The 26930-nt window shown below is 40.9% G+C and overlaps 1 protein-coding gene across 1 annotated transcript in view; it reads left to right on the top strand.

The window, feature by feature from the left end:
- Positions 1-26930, top strand: part of ABLIM1 (actin binding LIM protein 1) — a 282485-nt gene that overhangs the window by 38604 nt on the left and 216951 nt on the right. The window lies entirely within an intron of this gene.

Here is a 26930-nt window from a genome sequence, read left to right as displayed (position 1 = left end):
CTGCATTTATTGAATAGATGGTCTGCAGTTTTAGAAAAAAACAGGGCCATAGTCGCTATTAATGTGTATTTAGATGTTTCTAGGATTCTTTTTGTTTCTGTTTTGGTTTCGCCTTTTCCACGCTATGCTGCAGGAAGCACCCTCCTGTGTGTATCCCCGGCCGGTTTGTTCTGGGGCATCTGTAGGGGACGTTGCGACTGGGGGAATTGGTTAGTTCACCAGTTATGTGCTTTTTAGGTTCTTCGTTTTAAGACAGAGATTTTAAAAATACATCCTCAAATGCTAATTTCGGAGTAAAGCCTCAATGCTTGTGGAGGAGGTTTTCTTTTTTTTTTTAAAAATAACATTGAGTTATTTTGTGTGGCTGGGGGTGGAGGGAGAGAGGAGAAAAGAGAAACATAATTTTACTCGTGGAGCATCCAAATCTATCAAAATGTGGGGCATGTTTTTAACCTAATATGTTTCTCTTTGCACTAAGGGAACATGCAGGCTGACTTCCCGGCAGGTGTTGGGTATCTGGTGGCGGATACCTCCTGGGGTCTGGAGCTCACCCAGGCCCACCCATCTATCTCCCCTGGGAGGTGACTGCCCTTGCCGCCCCCCAGGCCTCACAGCCCTCCGCAAGCCTCTCCTTAGAGCTGGGCAGTCCAGATGAGGGCCTGGCCCTAGGTCTTTGTAAAGTGTGCCTGCTGTGCTTGTGGGAGGAAGGCAGGACTTCTCAGAGCTCCCCGCCCCTGTTCTGTGGTTAGCAGAGCGGGAATGCTCTTCACCTTGGACAGCCTTAAAACGGCCAGTACAAAATAGGTACCTTTCAGTGAGGCTTCTAGAAAAGGGTGGGGAAAAGAAGGGGCTAGGGAAGAGAGGGGGTCAGGCCTGGTGCTAGGGAGCGTCTACTGCTGAGACAACTGTGCCTGCTTTGTCCTTAGGCAAAAGCAGGAGGGGAGCTGAGTTTCTCCAACTTTAAAAATTCCTTGCTTCCATAGCAATGATGGTAACAGTGGGGGTAACTTCTATTGGGGGTGCTTTGCAGGCAGGCTTGTACTTTCGTGTACATTCTCCTTGGATCCTCACGGTGACTATTTTACAGATGAAGAAACTGAGGCCCAAAGAAATCAAGTAACTTAATCAAGGACACACAACTAGGAAGTGGCAGGACTGGGAGCCACTTAGGAGCCTGTGGTGAAGGGCTCTTTCTGCTGCACACTGATAAAGAACGTGCAGGTTACGTATCATCGGTAGCCTTCCAGATGTGCAGTGAGGGGCTTGCCTTTCAAGAAGCGGCTGGAAGTTTGGAGTAGCGGTAATAGCAATTGTTAAAAGATGGTGTTCAGCAGAAGGTAAAACCGTGACTCTCCTCCAGATACCAAAATGAATCCAGGTCAAAGGTTTTATTTTACTCATTAATCAGTGAAGGAACCATTCAAATGTTATAACCAGTTCAAACGAGAAATGAGAACCAGAGACATTTCTGATCAGGAGTATTGAAACGAATATGTAATTGGAGGCAAACTGATTTTGTGGAGAGTGGGAAGGAAGACAACTGCGCCTCTACTAGACAAGACTGAAATTGCATGTCTCTCTGTTAAGCTATGATGCAAAGAGGGGCAAACAACTCAAAGACAATGAACAGAGCTAGAATCAGATAACCCTTAAGTGTGTGTTGTACGTGGACAGTGCACAGCTATCCGTGGACAGACAAATGCATCTCTATACGATTTCTGTAGGTGCGTCAGACAGGCTGAAAGGGCCGAGAGGTTGCCTCCATGGTAGGGTGGTGGGGAGGAGGTGGATGGGCAAGAGTCAGCCAAGGAGCGATTGGTGATGTTCCTCAAGGTTTTGAAAAGGTCAAGGTGCTCACTGACCTTTCCCTCCGGTCCTTTCACGCTGGCCTGGCTCAGCCCTCCAGGATAATCCCATCCAGTTTGCCCTCCTAGGTAGCAGCCTGTGCTTTCATTTATTCCTGTTTCACCATTAAAATTCAACTGCCCCATATTCCAGTTCCTGAGACCCCAACTTTCAGCCAGGTAACCAGTTTGCTCTCTTAGATAACCTGAGTATTTTTACAGGGGCTTGTCCTCATCATTGAATGTCCCTCCTGGCACCCATAGCTGTCCCCTGCCCACTGTGGTGCTGGTTCTCTCCTGAGCCTGCCTCCCCTGGGCATCCCTGTCCTTCAGAGCTGTCTCTTTCTCTTCCTCATCATAATCTGGTCAGACGCTTAGAAAGTACTGAAGAAGCTAATCTCATTAGGATAAGTATTCATTTATTCAACAAAGATGTGTTCTGCCACTCTGTGGCTGTGCCCTGTGCTGTGTGTTGGAGACGCAATAGCTTAGGTAGGAGTTCCTGGTCTCCTGACGAGACAGCCATGTAAATAATCATTACAGTCCCACGTGCTCAGTGCAACAGCCACTTCTGTACACCTCAAGCTGAGATTACAGAAGAGGGAAGGATTAGCTCTGCTTGAGCTGGGTTGGAAGCACGACTGGGATTTTGCTGGGGGGAAAAGGACCAATTCAGGAACTGAGCCCGGCTCCCCTGTCTCTTCTGGCCAGCCAGGGCCAGGCAGCTCTCTGCTCCCTCGGCTCTGCCCAGGCAGGGAAAAAGCACTTGGGGGACCTCCTTAAGAGTAAATGCTCAGGGAGGCCCACCGGCGGAGAATAGTCTACAAACCATCCTCTCGAGAATGTAAAAGGGCTTATTCTTGAGGCCTTGGAGATTTCCTTGTGCCGTGTCTATGCCCAAGAGGTGAAGGTCACCTGGGAGGGGGTTACTGCTAACTCAGGAAGCTGTCCCAGAAGGGATCAGGCCAGTAACGTGCTTGGAAAAGACCACAGTTAATCCATCCCCATTGCCACCAAATCCGACTTTGAAAAGCCACTTGATCTATTAATAAACAGCATGGCAGCCATCCTTAACTGAGCACAATTCCCAATGAATTTCCAGAGCAGCCTTTCTTAGGGCAAGTGAACCAGAGTTAGCAGGCAGACTGGCTCTGGCTCAGGGCCCTCGAGGAACAGAGTAGGGCTTGAGGTCTCAGACATCCTGCGTTTGGTTTTTTAGCCACTGCTGGGAAAGGTTTTCCTTTAGACACACTATTAATTATCCTTGTTGGTTTACATGCACAGTTGGAGTTGTGAAGACTGAAGGTAAATGGCAGGCAATTGTCCGACAGGGAGTGGGAACGACTATGTTTTGTGATTCACGTTGTGTGAAAAATAGACTTGTGTTCTTGTTTTCTTTAAGATTGAAGTTTTCATGCTCGCTGTTTTTCATTTGAATGCATTTTCCCTGGTCTTGCTACATCCATAAGGACCCTGGGAGAAAGGGGTTAATACAGAGGCTTCAGGATGGACTGTGATTCAAAGGCTACGAGAAGTCCTTCTTTCCTAGGGAGATCTGTCTGGACTTGCTCATTGAACAGAGTGCCCTTTGAGGCCCCGAGAAATCTGTGAAAGTATATTACTGAAGACAGGACTTTTCACAGACCATTCCTCATGGCTTAGTTTACACGATTAATTATTGAGAATCATTCTGAAGGAATGGAAGAAAAGGCAGGTATGTTTGATTAAAGAATGGAGACTGTGAAAATGTTTAACCGTCTGAGGATGAGTTGTTGAGAGAGGCCACTGGAAGGCTACAGTAGGGAGCCCAGAGTGGCCAGCCCAACACTGCGGGGATGGTCCCCCAGGAGGTAGGAGTGTGATGGACACAAGTGTCGCCTTTCTATTTCCTGTGGCCTCCACTGTGAGATACAAGCTTTGACACGAGGATGGACGCCCTTCTTACTGCAATAACTAGATTTATATTGTGAGCCTGACACCAGCTATGAGAAGCCACTAATCTCACAATATTCCAAGGAGGGGTGAGGTCAGTGGCCTTGATAAGTCACTTCCCCAGCGCTCTGAAGACAGTGGTGCAGTCGGACAGCATTGGGCATCCAACTGGAGCCTCGCTGTGGCCCTTACACCAACTCAGTGAGCTGGGGCAGGGCCCTGCAGTTCCTATGAGGAGAGAGATTCTACCTTTCAGGGTTATTTACAGTTCAACTGAGATCACTGATATAAACTGCCTTGTACAGTATCTTGGGCATCGTAGGTAGTCAGAAAATGTTTACCAGACTTTTTATGGAGAAAGCCTATATAGTTAATTTTCAGACTGTGTGAAACGGTAGCCAACGTACATCCTGTCGTTTAAAGCAGGGAGGTCACTGGTCTTTGGGGTGAGGTGTGGAATCTATTGGTTTCTCATTATGTTCCCTACTTATTATATTCCAGACCTTTCTTGCCCAGTTTGCTGCATGACGATTGGTCACTATTATGTAATAAATGAGAGTCGCCCAGGCACACTCTTCAGTACCTTGCTTTAAAAACAAAACAAAACAAAAAAAACCTTTACATCAGATCAACCTTAAATAATACAGAGTTAGATTATTTGGAAGATAATGGGCAAAATGGGAGGAGAACTGGTGGTTCCAGACAAAGAATGGATTTGGTTAAGAATCTAGGACTTGAGCATCTTTAAAGCTGCAAGGGATTTAATTATATTCCTTTGGCTTCTAGTCTGATTCCCCCAGAGGACCTTCTGGGTTAATTACGGGTCCCAGGGACACTTGGCAGACGCAGCTGCTGCATTGCTGTTCCACAGAGGTAATTAATCATCCAGCCCGAACCAGGAGAGAATGCTCCATTCTCTGTCCTCATTACCAGTAGCTTCTGGAGAAGGAAAACTTTCTTACAAAAATGGAACCATATATAATTCTTTGTAGAATTACACAGCAGGTGATAATAAAGGTGTTTCCATATTGGGTTCCCTATGGTAAAAATAGAGGGGAAAAATGTGTGTATGCATTTATTGGAGGGGGACAGTAAATCACTTGACTCTTGGGGGCCATCTCTCGATAATTTGGAACCTTTATTCAAAGGGACACTATGTGCATACTTATTTCCCCTCTTTGCAGCTTTCTGGCTTTTTTTTAATATCATAAAATCCCAGGTTGAAGTCAATTCATTATGCTGTACACCTGAAACTTATACAGTGCTGTATGTCAATTATATCTCAATAAAACTGGAAGGAAAAAAAAATCTTAGTCTGGAGAGATATTTGTGGGTTATCTGTTTCAGTGGTTTTGTCTCCTGGGGACATTTGGCAATGTCTGAAGATGTTTTTGGTTGTCACACCTCGGGGGGCAGGTGTTGCTGGCATCCAGTAGGCAGAGGCTAGGAATGCTGCTTAACATCCTGTAATGCACAGACATCCCCACGACAAAGAATTCTCAGGCTCCAAACATCAGAGGTGCTGTGGTTGAGGAATCCTGGTTGATTAATCTCGAGTTCAATGCTCTCTCGACAGAGTACCAATTCTGTTGTTTTTGTGTGTTTCTTAGGACCTCAAACATCCCTTCCAGCTGTTAGATTTCTCAGAGTCTCTTCAGATCAGTAGATAAAGGTATCAGCGCAGAGCAGTTCACTTGCTCCTAACAAACTCTAATGGCAAGAATGTCCCCACTGGTGAGGCACTCACAGAGGAGGCCTCTCACTCGCCATGATGTCCCCAGCCCCAGTGTCCAGTAGGAGCTCAGCAGACGTTGACTGAGTGAATGAATGAGATGCCGTGATGCTTTGGCGTCAGCTGGTGCGTTTGCAGCAGTTACATGAGCAGAAATTTGGTACCAGTGTATACTTTGCTCCATGCCAACTATGACTACCATGACAGATCTTTGTTCACGTGGTGGCTTCCCCTAACGGAGCTCACCATTTCTCCTGTATTTCCCTGCTGCCCCTGTGGTTGTGCAGTTCCAAACAGCGCAGGCATTTACAGAAGAAATGTATATGTAACTGGCATCTGCAGAAGCAGCCAGTTTGTAATGAGCTGTGTTGAAGACCTGAGTAAAAGCCACTCAAGTCATTCGTTCCTACAGTATTAAAGGACTTAATTTTACCCTGCATTCCCAAATCATTGATATTGTTTAGTCAGGAGGATTTCTAGCTTGAAAAGTTTACATGATCTTAATAGCATGTATGTTCAAGATGAAGTTCATCAGTCAGCAAAAAAGTGATTCTCCTTAAGAAAACATCCTTTATAATTTCAGGAGGGAGTGGTTCCCACATAAGAAAAGCAGGAAAACACCTTTACATTGACATTGTTTCTTTTTTCTTTTGGGGGCTCTGGGAAAGTGTTTTCTTTTTCTTCTCTCTTTCTCTCTACTAATTTTAGACCCCCTCTCTGTGAAAAGCCATCAGAACTTGCATATATCCACCTACCTTGCTTAGTTACTGTAGCTAAAGAGTGTCAAGCAGAACAGGACAAACATTTCTAACACTGGCCACAGATGATGGAAGAATCACTTTTTTCCTTACATGGAGGGACATGGCAGGTGATGATGAAAGGTTCTTTGTCTTCTCCTCTTCCCATTGGATAGCTATACTCTCCTGGCCTGGAGGACTCCAGAGGATAGTCTGGTGGGTGGAAGATGCACTTCTAATAGCACCAGAGAGATTTTCTACTTAATCCTCACACTATCCTTTTGTGGAAGCACTTGATTGTTTTGGTCCATAAATAGAGGGAGAAAGAGGAAAAGACAAAACCTCCATGACCTGGCTCTTTGGGGATGGCTCCCTGGGATAGTGGGAATCAAATGTGATTGCTCCAACTGTGTACCTAACTCTAAAGACTAATTTCAAGTCTATCACATGTTCATTCTATTTATGTTTCTTTACACATTATATTTCTATTAACAGCTGCCTTAGTCTTGGTATGCAAATGCAAGAATTCAGAAGTATAATGTTTGGTTGAAAATGAAAACTTAGTGTTCAGAAGAAATGTTTTCCTTTTGTTGTGTGTACTTCAATTTTAAGCTTAAATAGCTCCCAAACTCCAAGTGTTGAATATATTACTGTATGTTTCTCATGGAAAGGAAAGGTCATGATGAAAGCTGAGGTCAAGAAGGACGTGGTCCCCTCCGCACATTGTCTTCCTTGGAGAAGTGACTTTGTGTGTGAGCGCCAAGCAGTTTTACCCGCTGAGCTAAGTGAGGGCCAGTCAGCCGCAGCGTGAGCCTGGATCGCTTATCAGGGAGGAGGCACTGTTAGGAAATACGTGTCTTTTAAGGAATGTAATTTGTGTTTTGTTTTGTTTTGTTAAATGTGTTCTTGCTCGAAGAGAGCAGAAGATTCCCAAATTCCCAGGCTTGTCCTTTTCTAGCAGCTGATTTTGCTTGGAAAGAATTGAAGGAAGAGGGTTGGGTACTAATCCAAGGTGTGTTTGTGAAAATTAACGGGTTTGGCTGGCTAATTAGGATGAAAGGGCAGTGCTCCCCCAGTAGAGCAACTACGATGACTGGAATTTTCTTTCTTGGCTCTTTCTCCCAAATCCCTTGGCCCTCTGCCTGTCTGCGAAATCTTTTTGCCTTTTTTTCCTTGCATCCAATAAGAAAGTCTGTGCTTCTGTGAAAGTAACTTTATTAAGAACAGTATTATATTAAACATGAGTAACTTTTCAAAGTATTGACATTTTAAATGTGGTATCACCTTTGGGTTTTGTGGTTTTCTTTTCTTTTCCTTCTTTCTTTAAGAATACAAAAAACTTGAGGGAGGGTGTAGCTCATTGGTGGAGCACATGCTTAGCATGCATGAGGTCCTAGGTTCAATCCCTAGTACCTCCATTAAAAAAAAAAAAAAAACCTGAAAAAGTTGACACTGTAATCACATCTATCTTCATGGCATAAAAGGGGAACAGAGAGAGGGGAAGAGAAATCCGAAGTTTTTTTAAATAACAAACCTTCTTCTATATATGTTATAAGGACATATTCTGGGTTCAGTTTATTTACTTCCTATTACAGTGAATGGATAGTTGTCTTCTTAAGACTTTTCCTTAGTTTCCTGGATCTGTAAACAGTTTACATAAAATAATCTGCTGTTGACTTCCGGGCAGACCACACCAAGACAAACCCAACCCAGCCCCTCTGAGTGTGTGTGTGATCCCAAGGTAAACAGAGGGAGTGTTTCATTCTCTTCCGTGGAGCTGCCTCTCAGGTTACGGGTTGGAGGACAGCTCAGGATCCAGCTCGGCTGCGAGAATCTCTTGGTGACATTAGTCACAAGGATGTCGGCCCTCCAGAGTTCCCAAGTCTTTTTCAAGTGCAGCTTTCAACTTAGGATCCCAGAATCACTGGCTTCTTCCAGTGCTGGTGGTCGACAGCCCACTTCTGAATGGCTGTGTTTGGCCGGGAAGGCAGAAGTGCCGTAGGAGAAAACGTCCTCGGGTCCACGTCCAAAACCATCCACTCTGGGCTCAACTGGATTAGCTGTCTGATCTGCAGCAAGCCCCTCGGCCTCAGTGAACTTTAATTTTCTCATCTATAAAATGAGAAGTGAAGTCCGAGGTCCCAAATGGATGACTTCCCTGTTCTAAATGAAGTTAATTTCAAAACCAGCTCCAACCCTGTGATTAATAAACAGGAAGAGAAAGCATTTGATCCCAGGCTACACAGCATAGGAAGGCCACTTCAGAGAATGCTCTTTGGGGAGGCATGTTCTATAAAGTAAAATGTTTGTGAGGGCTGATTAATATATATGTATTTATTGAGGTGACCCTCTAGGCATTTCTGGGAGACAATTTTCAAGTCCAAGTCGGTGTGTGGACCCTGTACATGCAGTGCCGTTCCAGCAGTGAATGCTGTTAACACAGAGTTTCCCATTTTTGTCTCATTTGAGCCCCTTTTCCCCTGTCACTTGACCCATTGTGTGTATTTTTCAAGCAGGGAGACGCAATGTTCCCTGCAATAGTGATATTTATCACTTAATGCTATTTGCACTTAGAGAAAGATGGGTGTGAATTTCTCACTTATTTATTATTCTTTTATTGAAAGGAGTGAAGTTTTCTGAAAAGCTGCCCCTTGAAGGGAAACAGTCCTGTTGAATGAAGCTGGTTGATTGAAACGGGAAGCAAGTAAAAACTCCCTGAAAGTTCTTTCGTGTTACCAAAAAAAGACTAACACAAATTAAAAGGCTGTACTTTAAGCAAATGCCAGTGGAGGAAATGTGGGGTTAGAAGCTTTGTAATCCCCTTCATTGGGTAAGAAAAACTTTGAGGGCTGGCTTCTTGACAATGCCTGTTTTTTATTTTCCCTTTCCCTTCATCTTGCACTTCGTTTTTCTTTCTCTTGGATGTGTAGTCTATTGCCAGATCTTATTATTGTGTACTTAAAAACCACCATCCCTTGGGGACATGGCTCCCTTGTCCCTTCATAAAAGAATAACAATTTTAGAACACCCCCACCCACCCAAATGCAGGGATGTTAGTGGGATCTCAGGCATTCCATCCAAAGGAGATTATCTTGTATTATTTCCAGAACAGAAACCTACTCTTCTGCCATCCATGGTGAGTAACACCTGTGCCCCAGAAAGAGCCAGCGCAGTAGGAATTGGCTTCCTCCTTCCCAGGCATTTTCTTATCCCAGTGTCCCCTCATCTACTCTGCTCTTCCTTGTTAAATCCTGAGTCAAGTATCAGAGCACTCTGTCAGGTGTGTCACGGAAATAACGGGGTGAGGAGACGTGTACTTCATGAGCAGATGGAACTGTAAGGAAGGGAGGCAATCCATTGCCCTCGGGTTTGATGTGGTCTAAGTAAGAAGTACCCATATAAAATCACTGACAGTTTTGTTGAGCAGGTTCAACTTTGCCCTAAAAAACTCCAAATATTCCTGTCATAGACCAACCGCACCAGGTTGTTCCACGTATCACTAAAATTTTCCACTAGTGGCATCAGAGTGCGAGCTGTCATCTACTTAGCTTTTATCCACTTAGCATGGGTGAGCATGGGTGTCTCAACCATATGGTGACAATGACGTGGAAAGCCCAAACCAAGAAAGCCAGCACGACACTGGGGAGCCTGGCGGCAAACAGAAGGTTGCCTCGGTTAAGTGTGGCCAGCCTGATGGAGTGTGGCCCATAACAGGCTGCAGTCTTTTTGTTTTAAAATTTCCTATCTTAGGCATTTATTATGGTGATTCAAAAACCATCTTATACCTCTACACTGTCATTTTTAGGTCTTATGAAGGAACTGCTATAACTTTTAATTATAGCATGAATCTATTTGGTGATGAAAGCGTCTTCCCTCTCATTCTGAAGGATGCACTGAAAATCTTCCCGACGTTCCTTGGCCTCCACTCTCTCTACCTTTGCTCTGCTCTGTGCTCCAGGCTCACCTCTACAGCTGCAACCGTGGCTCCCTTGACTTGCAGTTGGATCCAGCCTATGGCGGCCTCTGGCAGGAGTTGCTTGCAGTTGGATCCAGCCTATGGGGGCCTCTGGCAGAAGATCTGAGAGTGGGAGGCGGATGTGGTGGGGGTACTTATTCCCCTGACCCCTTCCCTGCCAGGTCGCCATTGGCTCTCTCCCCTCTGGTATGGGCCATAGCTCCTGTCAGGCAGCCCTCTCCGTTCAGATTCCAGCACCTGCTCCACCCCGAGCACCTGTAGGCTTAGGCGTAGTGACACCTCTCTCCACCATCGCTGGCCTCGTGTGGTGCAAGCTGCTTGTAGGTTTACCTAAACCTTCCCAGACCTTTATAAATATCCCCTTTGTTCAGCTCTTTTCAAATGACCCAGTTTGAATGTTCCATCTGTTTCCTGCCAAGACCCTGCAGATATACAAGTCTGGCACGAGGGCTGGCCTTTCCTGGTCCCAAGAGTGGTACGTGTGACTGTGAGATGCGGGTCTGTCATAAGCTTTACACGTGACTTCTTCAATGGTTTCAACATTCTCATCATGTAAATTGAACATCGAAAGACAGGGAACATACCCAGTTCCTATAAAAAGCCATCATATAGCAACAGAGGAACTCATAGTAAGTTGAAGTGGGATGACTGCCAACAAGATAAGCAGCAAAAGAAAATTTTGCAAAACTCTAGTGAAACCAAATTTCTAATGGGGGGCTGGATAGCAGTGTCCATTGCCTTGCTTGTAACAACCAGAAATAAGATGACTTCTGTCACTGTTGTTCTTGTGACAGGTAAAAATTCACTTGTGACAGGTGAATGTATGGTGAATATATGTCTTGTGACAGAAATAGACACCTTTCAGGGACTACAGACCCCACGGTGGAATAAGAATAGCTTAAATATTACCATAATCATCGACTGGCCTTTTCAGACCGACTCATGCACAGGTGTGAGCTTACAGGTTGTCTTTAAGTGGGGCACATCAGAATGTCTTTACAACTTTGAGGAATGAGTGAAAGATGAGCAGATGTTTCAGAGGCTCACCTTTTCTAGCGAAACAGTGGAATTCAAACACATAGCATGCAAATATGGACCCATGTATTTCTTTCTGGAGAGAGAAGTGTGTAGTCTGTCAAGTCTGCTTGTTAGTACAATTCTGATAGATTCCTGAGACACACTGAGTCAGTCCACCTCTACATCTGTTGGGCAGTTGAACCTGTGAGAGGAGTAGCTGGGAAGTTTGGTGGACACCCCTGACCTGGGTAAACATGGCAGTTCTTGCCCAAGTAAATGTGTGTGTGTGCGTGTGTATGTGTAGTTATTTTTGCTAATTAGGGGGAGATCCAGGTTTAATGGAGCCTAGAGATTATATTATTTGAGGAACCCTTTTTAGGTAAAATAATTTAAAAATTATGAATAGAAAATTAGGTATAAAGGTGAATGTTTATTTAGGAAGAGGGAAAAAACCACAAGAAATGTCAAATTTCTTTTTTTAGAAGTGACAACTATCAGATGTCCTACAATACAGAGCAACAAGCAGTTATGTAATGAACATGTCATGACATTCCTTTCTAATACTTCTCCCCCTACATTTTGGATGGCATATTCTTTGATTGCCTCTTCACATGACAACAATTTTGTAATTTTCCCTATATGGAGAAAAGAAAAATATGTTTATCTTTCTTTTAGCATAGTTTATTAAAATTTATTTTTAGTGTTGCTAGCTGGAATACATAAAACAAGCAATTTCATGCACAATTATACTCACTGCTATAGTTTTGGGTCTATAAATACCAGAATTTTGGTAATTTTGACTCCATAGGGTGCCATTATATCTGTTTCATTACTAAGTGTATTTATGGTAGGAGAGAACTTTGGTTTTGACTACATGTTGATAAGGACTGAATCTTCTGCTTCTGATTTTATATGTCTGATGGAAGATTTTTTTCCATAGACCTTTGTACAGTTTAAACCCTGTGTCTCTTCTAGTGCCCACATAATACTTGTGCTGGATGCTATGGGACACATTCTTATCACATGACCTCTGGTCTCACATCTTCATGTCATGACACTGAGTCAGCATTGTAAGCAGGAGGAGTGTTTCTGGAAGTCATTTTTACATTGCAGTCATAGCTAGCAATAATGTAATAATACACAGAGGTGACCATGAACCCCATAAATATGTTCTGCAAAACCCCAAACGAAATGTATTCCTGACTTGACTTCTCCTCAGCCAGATTCTTAAAATATACCCTGTGCCCCTTCAATACTGACCTAGAAGTGAGGAGGTTTAACATGGAAAAAGATTGTCTTGAAAGATCCTGATTAAAGTATCTTTGGGTGTGTGCGTGTGTCTTTATGTATGCTTACAAATTTTTTGGACATACGACCTTGTGAAAATTATTAGGGCTCCTCCCAGGACTTTGAAAGGGTCCCTGCAAATCAGAGTCCTTGAAGCTTCAGTATCATTAGCTTCGTGATAAATCTTCTTCTGTTAATTATATTGGAAAGTTTGTCTGCTGCCTCACTCAAGCATTAAGACATGACCCTGGATTTTATTATTAACTAGATTTGGCTTTTAGGATAGGTAGGTCTTATTACTTCATTTCCTTCTTTCCTTCCTTCCTTCCTTCCTTCCTCCCTCTTTCCCTTCCTCCATCAAATGTAGGGGAGATTAAGTACTTCTTTTTTTAATTACTTGATTTATTTTTCTTTTATTCTCTCTCTCTCCTTTTTTTTTTTTTTTTGCATTCTCTCCACTTTTTTCTTCTACCCTCTCTTGACCTCCTCATTCACCAAAAATACACTGTTTATTTTCACATGTGTCACTGCTGCCTCCAGTTACCAGTCCCATGTAGTTTTGGGGTCCCATAAAAGGAGGGTCTCTCAGTGTCGCCTCGTGCTTGGCAAGGAGACATTTGTGGCAGAGAGAACCTGGGGAGAGGACTTGATAGGTAGGCAGAAGCACTTTCAAGGAAATGCTGTCTGTTTTTGCACCAAGAGGCTTTGTGATGGCTTCAGAGGGTGTCACTGCTTCACTGTCACAGGACAGCCCTGGACTGGTGCCTGTTGGGGTGGTTTCAGAATATGCCAGGAGCTGGATCACTTTATCTAGAGTTAGCTCTATGCATTCTACCCCTGCTGTCCTTCTCATGCTGGTTCCTTTTTAAAAAAATGCCCTTTCCTTTATGGCTAAGGAAGGCTTTAATAAGTTTCCCATCATCAAGACTGTTGAGTTGTACATGTTTTGTCTGCATCACCACATGTGAACAAATAAAAGACCTGCAACCAAAAATAGTGATTAGCAAAAGAGCTTAGTAAAACACTGAGAACTCTGTTGGTAATCAGTTTCCAATGACTAGTATTCAAGAAGTCCAGGGCATTGATAGTTTAGTAAATTTGTCATTAAAAACCAAACCAAACCATAACTGGAGAACTTTGGGATATTATGGTCCCTAACTGCACTGTCCATGTGGCTACTGAGCACTTGTTGAAGGGGCAGTATGTATTTTGATGTATTGGGTCAAATAAAATAATTGTAATAATTAATTTCACCTGTTTCCCTTTACTTTTTTAATGTGGTTACTAGAAAAATTTAAATGACATATGTGGCTCATATTATATTTCTACTGACAGTGCTGGTCTCTCATAGGCCATTCTCTGTGTGTGAAAGTCTATTACTGGTGCCTTATAGGGTTACTGGAAGTCAGGGAGAGATTGTTTTGGGAAGAGAACTGTTTTCCCAGAGAACTGGGAAGGGCTTTTGTTTTATTTTTATTCAGTTGAACAAAATTCTGAAACATAATGAATCAAAGTAGCAGGCCATTCTCTTTACAGTAAACGGGAATTAGTGCAGTGGAATCCCTTGGGGAATGTAACAAGTTAAACAGCAGAACACGTTCTCTGCTTTTAGCAAAACGTGTTCCCCAAAGGTTGTCTCTTATAATCCTACTTCTGCCCATCATGACTGAGCAACCGCCTTGGATGTCTTTAGCCTCAGGCTTCATCACATTGGTATCTGGAGAGAGAAATAGTTCTCTCTCCTTTAGACAACAAGCCATTCTTGGTACACTCCTCCAGGAGAAAAACTAGATGGGATTTGTACTGCCTATGGTTTGTGCCTGCAGCATATTGGAATGTGCATTGATTTGTCAACTTTGGTGCCATCATTACCTGTGAACAGTTTTCAGAATAACTCATCATTTAGGATTTATTTATTGACAAAGGCACCCCCAAAACCCTGGCCATCAGTTGGTGACTGAGCTGGTACTGAGGCTGCTAATACAATATAGTTTATGTAACTTGGATGATAGAATGAATCTTGGAAACAGAAAAGGATAAAATCTTTACTAGAAAGGAGGCTTGTGCTTAAATCAATCCATCTCCCAAAGACTCCCTAATCCTTTGAACTTTGCTGTACTTACTTGTTATGTAGTTAGTTTTCCTCCTTATCTGATTATATGTTAATATTTTGTACATAGTAAGTTCTCAGCAGATTCTGGTTGATTGTCAGATTTTGAGGGTGACATGGAGAATGAGGGTAGTCTTGTACTTATGAATCAGGTTTGAAGGTTTGAATTTGACTTAGTGATTTTTAAATGGATCCAGGCCTTTCTGATAAGAATGATGACTGCCATATATCAGAGGTTTCAGGGTAAACTTGACCTATTGGCTATTTGTCTTGGGAAATAACCCAGTGAAATATGTTAACAAACAATTGGATCCATACCCGCACCCACTACCCACAGCTCTATGCTTGCACTGCTGTCTTTTGCACATAAAACAAAATATTTCCTGACATTTAAACTTTTTGCTATGATTTCTGGTGTTGTGGCTACCTGCATCAATTGCAGTGATATCTTAAATAACTGTCTTTGGAAGATACAGTGGCTTCATTTTCCTGCCCATTTTTGCTCTATCACGGCACTAACTTTATAGAGATTCCTTTTGTTTTGTGCCTATCTTGGTGCCCAGCCTTTCTTACCAAGGCTCTGAGTGAATTTTTGTGGAATGAATGACTTCTTACATTTTCTCTCTGTCAGTCTCCCACGTTTGCTTATCCCCAAACCATGTCCAGTTCCCTTTTCCTTCCCTCTTATTCATCAGATTCCACTTCTGGAAAAAAAAAAAGTTTTTCAGAATATTTCCTCCAGTTTCAACTATTCAAAGTCTTTGCCTTACCCTCCTAATTTATACTCTGCCCAATGGCGACCCATGGCCTTAGGGACCATGAACATCAACACTCACTTTGGGATACAGGATGATGTCTAGCAGGTACACTTGTTGGATTTGTATCCCAATCTCAAGTCCATTTATTTGTCAATAAATCATATTTATTTTATTTTTATAGTTTATATCATTGCTTTAAAACACAGCTCAGGCTGGTTGGTTATAGTCAAGTCAGAATTCTGCCTGCTGTTTTGTTTCCACATTTTAAAAAATCCCTGTGCTCTTGCCTAGAAGTCCTAAGCATGCACACACATATCCCTGAATCTGCAATGGTGTTAGTACATTTCTGCCCAGAGGTCATGGCTTGAATCAGATACTTCTCAGCTGATTTTGAGCTGATTCTGCACGTGTTTAGTTTAAGAACTAGACTTGACACTAATAAAAAAGAGAAGTCATACTTTTATTTCTTACTACCTCATTTGTTTTGGTACTTCATATTATTTAAAAAACTTCAGTGAGCTTAGAAATTTTTGGCACAATTACCCAATCCTTTGAAAAAGTCTTAAGACCGGTATACGTGAAAGGAATTATAAAGCAGCTTTTCCACTTCAACTGATGAACTATTCATGAATTTGTCTTTGAGAATCAGAATTCACTGCAATTGGACTTGATTCCTTATTAGGGTCAATGATCCACTAAATCGTTACCCTTGGAAACAATCTGTGGATTCTCTTTGTGGAAATAGCCTATAACAAAGTGTACTTTCACATTCCCAGGCATGCCAGAAAGAAAGAAAGAAAAAAAAAAAACTGGACCCCACTCAAGGAGGGAGAGACTGATTTGCCCTGCCCATTAAATTAATCTTTTTTACTCCTCAAAATAACTAAAGGTAGGCTTTGCCTGTGAATCACTTTATTGAAAATGGTATGAAAAATAAACGAGCTATAACCAATTTAAGGGAAGCTTGAAACTTGGCATTAGGAAATCTCTGCCAATATGTACTGCACATCCTAAATTCTAGTTCAGTAGCTCACCAAAGCAGATTTACAGGTAATTCCCGTGTATGAAGATATTCGACTGAGAAGATCCATCAGTTACCTTTTTTTTTTTTTGAATAATGGAAGTACTAGGGATTGAACCCAGGATCTTGTACATGCTAAGCATGGGCTCTACCACTGAGCTATTTCCTTACCCTCCCCATATGTTTCTTTTTTATTGTTTATGTAGTAATAATTTAAGCTCTTGTTAGGAGAGATGGAGTGTGTATGGTAGAGAGAGACCAAAAGGAAGGAGGAAGAAAGGGGAAAGAGAGGGAGAGAGAAAGAGAAACAGACACACACACAGAGAAAAAGAAATTGTTCAAACACTGAGTAACTAGAAAAGCCAAACCACAGAAATGCCAAGTAAATTACAGGTGGCAGATGGCAGCCCGAATTTAGACATAGAGTCTCACAGGCATAGAGAATCCATATTATTCAGAAGTCGGTCCTTGCTGTTCTAACCATATTGAGAAGAAGTTGTTTGTGTTTCCTGGGAATGTAAATCAAATTCTTTTTTTCCTGGCATTCCTGGGCATGCAAGTGTACACTTTACTTACTATTTCTACAAAGAAACTCCATGAATTTCTCTTGGGACAAAGATTTAGTGGGTTCACTGACTCTAAAAAGGAGTCAAGCTCATTCTAGTGAGAAGGCCTGAAGGTCCCATGTGAGAAGTGGTTCTCAAGAAGAGTGTGGTGGTGGGCCATGCCCTCAGCCCATGTTTGGAACCTCTGAGCTCTGTTCAAATGAGTGAATTGATAAACTATTTTACTTAAATATCTTATTCTCACAGTACGTAGCATAAACTAAGACCAAATTTCAACCAGCACTTATCGAATATGTGACATGTAAAGCACAGAGCAGGTACTTTGGAGGCAAGGAAGATGACTCAACCCAAACGGCTCGGGTGTTTCTGATGGCAGTGTCCTTGTGGTCTTTAAGAGCATGAGCTTGAAAGACAGACAGTGTGTCCTGGGATCCTCTTGCTGCCACTGTAGATGATGGGACCTTCAGGGAAGTTGTTTCATCTTTATCAGGCTTTGGCTTCTCATCTGTAAAATGGGTACAATGATACCTTCCACCACGACTGAAAACATAGACCTGTTGGAAGACACACATAAAGACAGGCAATCCTAGAATGCAGTTGTGCTATAATTGAGGTTAAATAAATGGCTGTAGTGCAGAGGGTAGTGATGAATTTAGGCTGGGATTAGAAGGAACAGCTTCACGAGAGAAGTGGTCTTTGAGCTGAGTGTTGAAGGCAAGTAAAATTCTTTTGATCATTGGGTGGAGAGTATGTCTGTGACAGGTTATGAAGGGCATTCCAGTCCAAAGGAACATAGATAATTTTGTTTATTTATTTCCAAGGTTGTAAACTCAAAGTACCATATTTCACAAAGGCTATTCCATGCATCATAACCGTTACGTCTCACCCAGTATATACTACATATAGTAGAATTTCCCTATTAGTGTTTACAAACATCTAAATTACTTTAAATATTTCTGAAATTCATGTATTTAAAAGCAATAGTGGTATCTGATATAATTTCTATTAAAAATCAACAAATGAAATAAATATTTAAATATTATTATTTTTAAGAAAGAATGATTTGAGAGTTTCTGAATGCCTTGTGAGAGTATATTTTAATTGGTGGAGTTGATTTATTCATATAAACACTTCTAGTGATACTGAGTGTTATGCCATTTTTAAGTATTTTTATTCTTACTCATATGTTGTTTGATGTACAATCAGAACAGATCTTTGGTTAAAGATAAGAAACATAAAAAATGTTGATGATAAAATACAAGTGAGTCATTTTTATCATTAGCATGTTTTTAATTCTGCAAACTCTTATTCTCAAGTTGACCTTTACCACACTCATAAGATTCACTCATCTAAATAAACTTTTATAGTCATTGGAATATCTATGGTATTTCAAAGCCAATGTTTTAAAAAAGATAATGTATTAATGATTATCTGCAATTTGTCTTTTTGGTTATTAGAAATAGAGATTTTCCTCACTTATAACGTGGTATTTAGAGAGAAAAGCTTGGAAATGGCAGACTGAAATCTTATTTTTTTAGCTGAACAATTCCCCCCCCCAAAAAAAAAAAGAATAAAAGTAATAAAAATCAGCCAGTCCAATGTTTAAGCTTAAATATTAGAATTCTAAGCATCTATCTGATTATGTTGCCATAATACAAAGTTAAATGTCAGTGTACATTTTTTCCTTGGCGTGTGTTTGAGCATTTCTATAATAAAAGGTAAAAAATATAGTATAAGTACTTCACATATCCATCACCTAGTTTCAACAATACTCTGCCATTCTTGTTTTATCTAAACTTCCACTCCCTCTGTTATTTGTGACAGTTACTTTTTTAAAGGCATAATTGGCATACACTGAAATGTACAAATCTTAGCTATATAATCTTACAAATGAATATATCCACATAACTCATATTTCTATCACAGTATTGAACATTTCCACACCCCCAAGTAGTCCCTTGTTTCCCTTGTCAGTGAATTCCCTTACCCTCAGGCAACCATAGTTCTAAATAGATTTGCCTGTCCCAGAACTTCATATGAAGGATTTGTATTCTTTGTGTGTAAAGCTTCTTTTGCTCAGCATAAGGTCTGTGTGATTCATCCATGACTTTGTGTCTAGAAGTAGTTTGTTCCTTTTTATGGCTGAGTAGTATTCCATTGTATAGCTATACCACAATTTGTTTCTTTATACTATTGATGGACATTTGACTTATTTATAATTTTTTGCTAACATGACTAAATCTGCTATGAAAATAGTTGGAAAAATCTTTTTGTAGATTTGTGTTTTCATTCCTTTTGGATAAACATATAGATGTGGAATTGCTAGGACAAAGGGGAGCTGTATATTTGATTTTATAAGAAAATGCCAAACCTTTTCCCGAAGTTGTTGTACCATGTTATATTCCCACTAGCAACATATTAGAGTTTCTGCTGTTTCATATCCTCATGAACATTTAGCATTTTGTTTTGGTAGAGTGGGATTCTATTGTGATTTTAGTTTACATTTTCCTGGTGGCTAATTATTTAGTGGGTGTTTGCATACCTTTCTTTGTGAAGTGGCTGTTCCAAGTCTTTTTTAACTCTACTTTTATATTGTGTTGTTTGTCTTCTTACTGAATTGCAGGGCTTTCTTAAAATATATTCTGGATACAAGTTCTTTGTCTACTTTATATTTTGCAAAGTTTTTCCCAGCCTGAGATTGGCCTCTTTATTTTCTTAATAGTCTCTTTTAATGAACAGAAATTTGACTTTCAATGAAGTTTATCGTTTTTTATGGTTTGTGTTTCTTGTATCCTGTGTGTTCAAGAAATCTTTGCCTGATCCTAGGGAACAAAAGTATTCTGTGTATACTTCTAGAAGCTTTATAGGTTTAGATTTTAAGTCTGTGATCCATCTCAAAATAATTTTTATGTGTACTGTGAGGGAGGGGTTGAGGTTCATTTTTATCCCACGTGGATATCCAGATGTTCCAGTTGTCGAAAAGTCTCCTTTACTGATTGAATTGGGTTGGGACCTTTATAGAAAATTGACTGATCATGTAAGTGTGGATCTCTCTCTGCAATTTCTATTCCATTTCATTGATCAATTTGTCTTTCAGTATGTCAGTATCACACTGTCTCGATTACTGTCGCTTTATAGAAGGTCTTTTTAAATCATACGAGTCTTCCATCTTTTTTTTTTCCAGGATTATTTTGGTATTCCTAGGCTCTTCTGTTCCCATGTCTCTTTTAAAATCAGTTTGCCAATTTCTATTTAAAAACACCTGCTGTGAATATTTTTGAGGTTACAGTGAATCCATAAATTAATTTCAAAGAAATGAATATCTTAATGTGGAATCTTAAAATCCATAGACATATGTACATCTCCATTTATTTAGATTTTCTTTAATTTATCTCAGCAACTACTTGTAGTGTTTCATGCAGAGCAGCCTTTTTCAATGAAGTATCACAATAGAATTACCCCTAATGCCCTAATGCATTCTTCATACATAGTAAATTAACTTACTGCTTATGCATCTAGAAATGTATTAGGTATCACTTATATGTGGAGTCTAAAAAAAAAGGTCAAACTCATAGAAACAGTGAATAGAGTAGTAGTTGCCGGGGGTGTGGGAAATTGGGAGAGGTAGGTAAAAAGGTATAAATTTTCAGTTACAAGATGGATAAGTTCTAAGGATATAATGTATAGCATGGTGACTGTAGCTGGTAATAATGTATTGTATAAATGAAATTTACTAAGAGAGTAGATGTTAACATACACACACAAACAGGTAACTGAGGTGATGGACGGATTAATTAACTTGAGGGTGGGAATTTTTTCACAGTGTGTATGTATGTCAAATCATCATGTTATACACTTTAAATATCTTACAATTTTATTTCTCAGTTATACCTCAGTAAAGCTGGAAAAAGAAATGTAGTAGAATTAAGAATTAAGCTTGGTAGAGTAAAGAATATAATCACCAAGATAAATCTTTTGCTTAATTTTGGCCTGGAACTGGGCAACAGCTTGCAATACTATAGAACAGTATCACGAGCAGCATGTTGACATCAGTTCAGCCAAGGTATACAACAGTTGCATCACCGCAAGGATCCCTTGTGTTGCATGTTTATAGCAGATATAACTGTTTTTTGTTTTTTTTTTTTACTTCTGGTGGTTACTACCATAATTCTAAATAATGTATTTGCACTTCTCTTAACAATGTCTTTTAACTAGTAACTTTATTACTCATTTTCAGAGTTTTATTGGTTTTAAATCTACCAGTGGTTGTCTTTATAACTCCAAATAACATACTGCTATAATTTATCTGATTTTAGATAATACTTCCTGACTCCCTATCACGTGAAAGAAGGAAATATCACCCCTTACCTCACTTTTCTTCTCCTGCCCTCTTCTCCTCTATACCTTACTTTTACATTGTCAAGCTTTCTAATATTGTAATTCTTCTTACTTTTAAGCTTTCTTCTTTATTATAGGTTGATCTTTAGATCTGAAAACCAATAGAAAGCATTTATAATGTTAAAATTATTTAAATATTCTTTTTTCTTTAATGTTCTTAATTGCAGAAACAGGTATGTGATTGGACCTGCCGAGGAGGAGTTATTTGGGGGCACTAATTCTGTTTGCTCTAAGAGAATGTTCAAGCATTATCAAAGCATCATCATCAAAGGGCCCTTTTCTAAAAACCTTTTTTGTTGTTGTTCAAAATTATGTTACTTTTTAGTTTACTTCATAGTTGCACCATGATTTTCTTATACAGATTTTTAGTTTATGTAAAGCTTTTAATTCCAATTCTTTTTTTTTTTTGCTAAGAAAAATGAATATATTAATAGCATCACTAAGATCTTCCATCCTCTTAATCATACTAACTTGAATGAAATCTGCTTTCTCAAAGATGTTTTCTTGGAACCCTCGGGCCATGTTCTAACCATGTTTCTAGATCTGTTGCATAGCTGTCATTGTGGGATTCCACCACCCTCCAAACACCACCACCATTTTATTCTTAACTAATTCTACATTTTCTTGGAATCTATAGTTTTATATTTGAGGATCCGGTTTTTTTCTTCTGTTTGAGTCGACCTTCAAGTAACTTTTTTTCAGTAAAGGTGCATGAGAGGTAAATAGAATCCTTGCATATCGGAAAATGTCTTATTTTACCCACATGCTTGATTGACCTGGTACAGATATCCAGATTCAAGGCTATGTTTTCCTTAAATATTGGAAGGCTTTGTTCCACTGTCTTCTGAAATCTGGAATGTGTCAAGTCTGACGGCACCTTCAGCCCTTTTCCTTTCTTGGTGACTGGATTTGGTCTCTGATAGCTTTGGGGATCTTCTCTGTAGCTTCAGAAGTCCGAAATTCCACCAGGATATGCCTTGCTGTTTGTCTTTTTTCTTCATCCTACTCAGCACCTGGTTTGCCCTTTTGACATGAAGACCCGTGTCTTTCTTTAGGTCTGGGGCATTCTCTTTTATTATTTTCTCCCCTCTCCTCTGTCCACTCTTTCTGAGACTCCTAACAAATGGAATCTGGACATCCTCCATCTCAGTTCTTCTTTCGTAGTTTCCATCTCTTTTTAATTTTGTTCTACCTTCCTGGAGGTCTCCTTGACATTTTCTTCTGGCCTGCCTATTGAATTTCTTTTTATTTTCATAATTATTTTTAATTTCCCCAAGTCCCTTTTTCTCTGATTGCTCCATTAATCATTTCCCATTTTTATTTCATGGATACATAGTCTTTTGAGATACCTTATAGGATATGGATTGAATTTGAATTTTTATGTGGATCCTCTTCTGTTGTATGAATTTTTTTTTCTATTGTTTAGAATCATGTGTTTATATTTTCACCTTGGTCCCTATTGTGCTGGGTTTTTTCCCTAAATGTCTAGTGATTCTTAGTTGTTTCTTTATATGTGTTAATAAATTAATAGGGAGATTAATAAGGAAATTTCTATTTGGGAGATTAATTTTTCCTTCTGTTTTCTAACTAGTGTAATTTTCCTCTATAGCTGCATTGTTCTGCATGTACAAGAGGTCTCTAAAATATAATCTCCAATACAGTTAATAACATGTTAATCTAAAATACGTTTTATTTTAAAGCCCTTATCTATCATATACCAATGGCAAAATAACCTTATAAAATCCCAAGGAAGATTATGGAGTTTCCTATTAATATGAAAAGGTTTTGAGATCAAAGTTTAAAAATTCATGATGTTAGGAATAGCTGAATTACTAAAATCGAAAATTAGGGCAATCTAATTAATGAGGTTTATTCGACTAAATGATACGTGGGTTTTCATTTTACTAGCAAATAGCACTCTCCCTTGAGTCTCGCTCTGTCCCTGCGGCATCATGGTTTAGATGCCCGTGAGCACATGCCATCTAATTCGTCGTTAGAAGCCGTTTGCACATACCCTGTGTGAAGCCGGCACCCCCGACGTGGTCCCTCTGTGCTGGTTTTCCCCCCTCCTACTCGCTGACATTTGCTGGTGCTGCCATGGGGGGCTTAGGGGGCCGGCCCGGGGCTGGCTCTCGCCCCCTGGCTGCCCTGCTGCACAGGACAGCTGCCTGGGGAGCCCAGTGCCAGCTCCCAGGACTCACGCACCTCATCACTCTGGAGCAAGGGCCTCAGGGCATGAGAGGCCTTGCAGGCTGCCAGATTCCGCTTCTTCTTTCCGGGTCGTACATTTTAGTAGTGATTGTGACTCAGACTGTTTTAGAAGTGCCATTTAAATTTGCCAAAAAACTCACTTCAGAGTGGCCTCACCTGAACCCGTGATGAATGGGGGCGGGGAGGACGCTAGGCTGCCTTGGTCTACAGGGAGGCAGAGGATGGGTTTCCTTTGATCCCATAGACCGGAAAGGGTCTGATCTGGAACCCTGTTTTCTTCCTTCTCCCTCTAGAATGCTCTGGGTCATGGGTCTGAGAGATTCGGATTATTGCAAATTCTTGCTCTTATTGAACCCATACTGGATGAGAAGGCCTCACACAGCCCTAGGGTTTAGTGACAGTGGGGGAAAGATCCACTCAGCATCTGCTATGAGTTAAATTGTGTCCTCCCCAAATGCGTATGTTGAAGCCCTACGCCCCCGCCAAGGACCTCAGATGTAAGTGTATTTGAGATAGGGCCTTTAAAGAGGTAATTAAATTAAAATGAGGTCATTAGGGTGGGCCCTCATCTGATATGACTGGTGTCCTTACAAGAAGAGGAGTTTTGGACACATAAGAGTGTCAGGAGACATGTGCACGTACAGAGGGCTGACTGTGTGGAGACACAGTGAGAAAGTGGCCGTCGGCAAGCCAAGGAAAGAGGCCTCAGAAGCCAGATCTGCCAACACCTTGACCTCGGGCTTCCAGCCTCCAGAACCGTGAGAAAAAGCATTCTGTTGTTTAAGGCACCCCAGTCTGTCATATTTTGTGTGACAGCTCTCACCGACGAACACAGAATCTTTCATCAACAAATCCTGATTCATTCCCTGCTGCCCTCAGGGACAGAGGAAGAAGGCAGTCATTGGGGCCTGGGTATGTAGCCCAGATGGTTTGATTGAAAAAGCTGTGTCTTTGACTGTAAGACACTGGTGCTATCAAGGAACGATTTTGACTAATCTTGCTGAGTTCTAAACTCTTTCGGTATCAAACTTCGATGGAGAGCTAGTGAGGGAAATCAGAGAGATGGTAATTAGGAGAATTTCACAGGAGTGCAAGAATAATATTGTGTAGGATGTTAGCTGTGATATGCTGATAAGGGCCAGTTGTCACAAGCAATGGCAAGAAAAATCAGGAAGTTCTGGTTTGCCAGAGAATCTGACACCCCAATAAGTTCTTGACTTCAGAGCTTAAAACTTTAAGTCCCTTGGTTTGGTTGTGCAGAACTTCATGAGTGGAAATCTTTATTTTCATTTTCTATGTTCCTCCACCCCCTGCCCATCTCTTCAAAGCCTCACATTATCGCTGGCATTTCTAGCAGCAGAATTCTTTCATTTGAAAAATTTGAATCCTGATGGACCTAGTTCTGCCCTAAGTCTCAGGTTTTTCACTCTACCTCATTCATTCACCTCTCCGTTCTCAGTTATCTTCACTTAAAAAGAGAGATAATTACTGCTCCCGACCTCACAGAGATAGGATTTCGATGCTGGAGGCATTCATTTTGAGAAAGAGAGTAGACTTCAGAAAGGACTTTTTTCCCATTCCCCTTGGATGTGCGAAAGTGATGTAGCCTCTCTGAGCCTCAGAGTTTTTGTTTTTCGTCTTAAATTAGCAGGGCTCTTGCTTCTTTCCTGCCCCTGGCCTCTCAATCTAGTACTTTTAAAATGTTAAGAATAAGAGGAAGGATAAGGCCACCCCTGCACTTGCAAGCCTGCCCTGTAGGGCTGTGGGCAGTTCCAGGAAAAGCTGTTGGAGGCAGACGTGAGCAGGTTCACGGGAGGGCGGGGTGGGCAGGGGCCGGGTTCGTTAGGAGCGGTGCCCACAGCAGTCTGGAGAAAGTGCTCACGCTGGAGCACATTGCTCAGATCCCGGGGTTGGTCGTAACCCTGCCTTGGCCACCCACTTTTTCTGGAACCGGGAACGAGTCACTAACTCTCACTGGTCTTCGTTTTCCTCCTTTCTAAAATGAAAGGGTTGGACAGGAGAGGAACTGTTCAAAGCGTGTGTGTGTTTTTAGCTCTGGAACCCTTTCTTCAAATAAAGGCTCAACTGGAAGCCCAGAAAGAAAAAAAAAGAGCTGAAATTTCTCTGGTAAAATCTGGGGTGGAGCACAGAGTCAGCCCTTCTCCTCTAATTCCTCACTAATCCCTGAGAAGCCTTATTATTCTGTGTATGAGCTTGAAGACAACCGGACTAGATGATCTGCAGGCTCCCTCTAGCTTTCTGTCCCCGTGTGCTCAGAGGGGTAGAGCCTGGAGTATCAGAAGGTGGGGGAGAAGTGTTTGACTGCTAAGGGCAGTTTTGTTCTTGACCCCAGTAGTTGGTTATTAGGAACCCTAAAAGGTTAGCAAGGCATCCTCTGTGTTGACTTATTTTGAAAGGTTTAAATGCATATTGTTGTTGTTTGGGGTTTTTTTTTTTTTTTTTTTTTGCTCTATCATTAAACATACCTTAAACTAGACTTATCCTCTTGAATGTGGAACAGAGTCAAAGATTTTTATTTTGGTTTGTTTTCTGACTTTTGACTAGGTTTATAAAGGTTTGATGTATATATGCGGACCAGCCCAACTGCCTTTGCTAAAGTAAACAGATGATCTTGGAAAAGATGAAAGTTGAAAGCAGGCAGACACAAACCATTAAGATTTTCAAAAGTCAGGAGGAAAGTCTTTGGAATGATTAGTTTGCATGAGACGGTAAATAAATGGTTGCTTTCATTAAAGACTAGATAGAACGTTTTAATGTCAGTGAACTGTTAACTAGGCAGGGTGATGCAGAATGTTAAATTAAATGTAAAGTTTCCCACATTACACTGGAGAGGTGAATCAGGGTCAGTGGTTTGAAGTAGCACTCTCGTTCTCATTAAAATGTGGTGTATTTCTCTTCCCACCAATTTTGAATAAAGATTCCAAACAGAATGCAGCTTCCAAGCTGACTGTTAGTGGTACACACTGAGTGAAAGATACAGGTGAGGTAGAATGATGGAGTAACATTTCTAGGGCAAGTATGTGTTTTCTAGGTGTTTATTCTATTTTCCTACCCTTTAATAACACAAAATTCCATATAAAATATAACCTGCTGTGTATAGCACAGTCAGTAAATATCCTCCTTCCTTCTCGAGGGGTGAAGCTATGTGTGGGATCACATATGACCATATGTCACTTGTGAGCCAAAGGGTAATTAATGTGGAAATAACAAAAATTCAGACTATAGTAAATTGTGATTTAACTTAATCTTTGATCCTCTTATAATGACAGAAAGGTAGACTCTCCTCATTCTGCAGTAATTTTCTCCTTTTAGACTTCATC

Source organism: Camelus dromedarius, chromosome 8 (genome assembly GCF_036321535.1).
Source record: "Camelus dromedarius isolate mCamDro1 chromosome 8, mCamDro1.pat, whole genome shotgun sequence".
Taxonomy (NCBI): Eukaryota; Metazoa; Chordata; class Mammalia; order Artiodactyla; family Camelidae; genus Camelus; species Camelus dromedarius.
The sequence above is the reverse complement of the archived record's forward strand: the minus strand, read 5'-3'. Positions and strand labels throughout refer to the sequence as shown.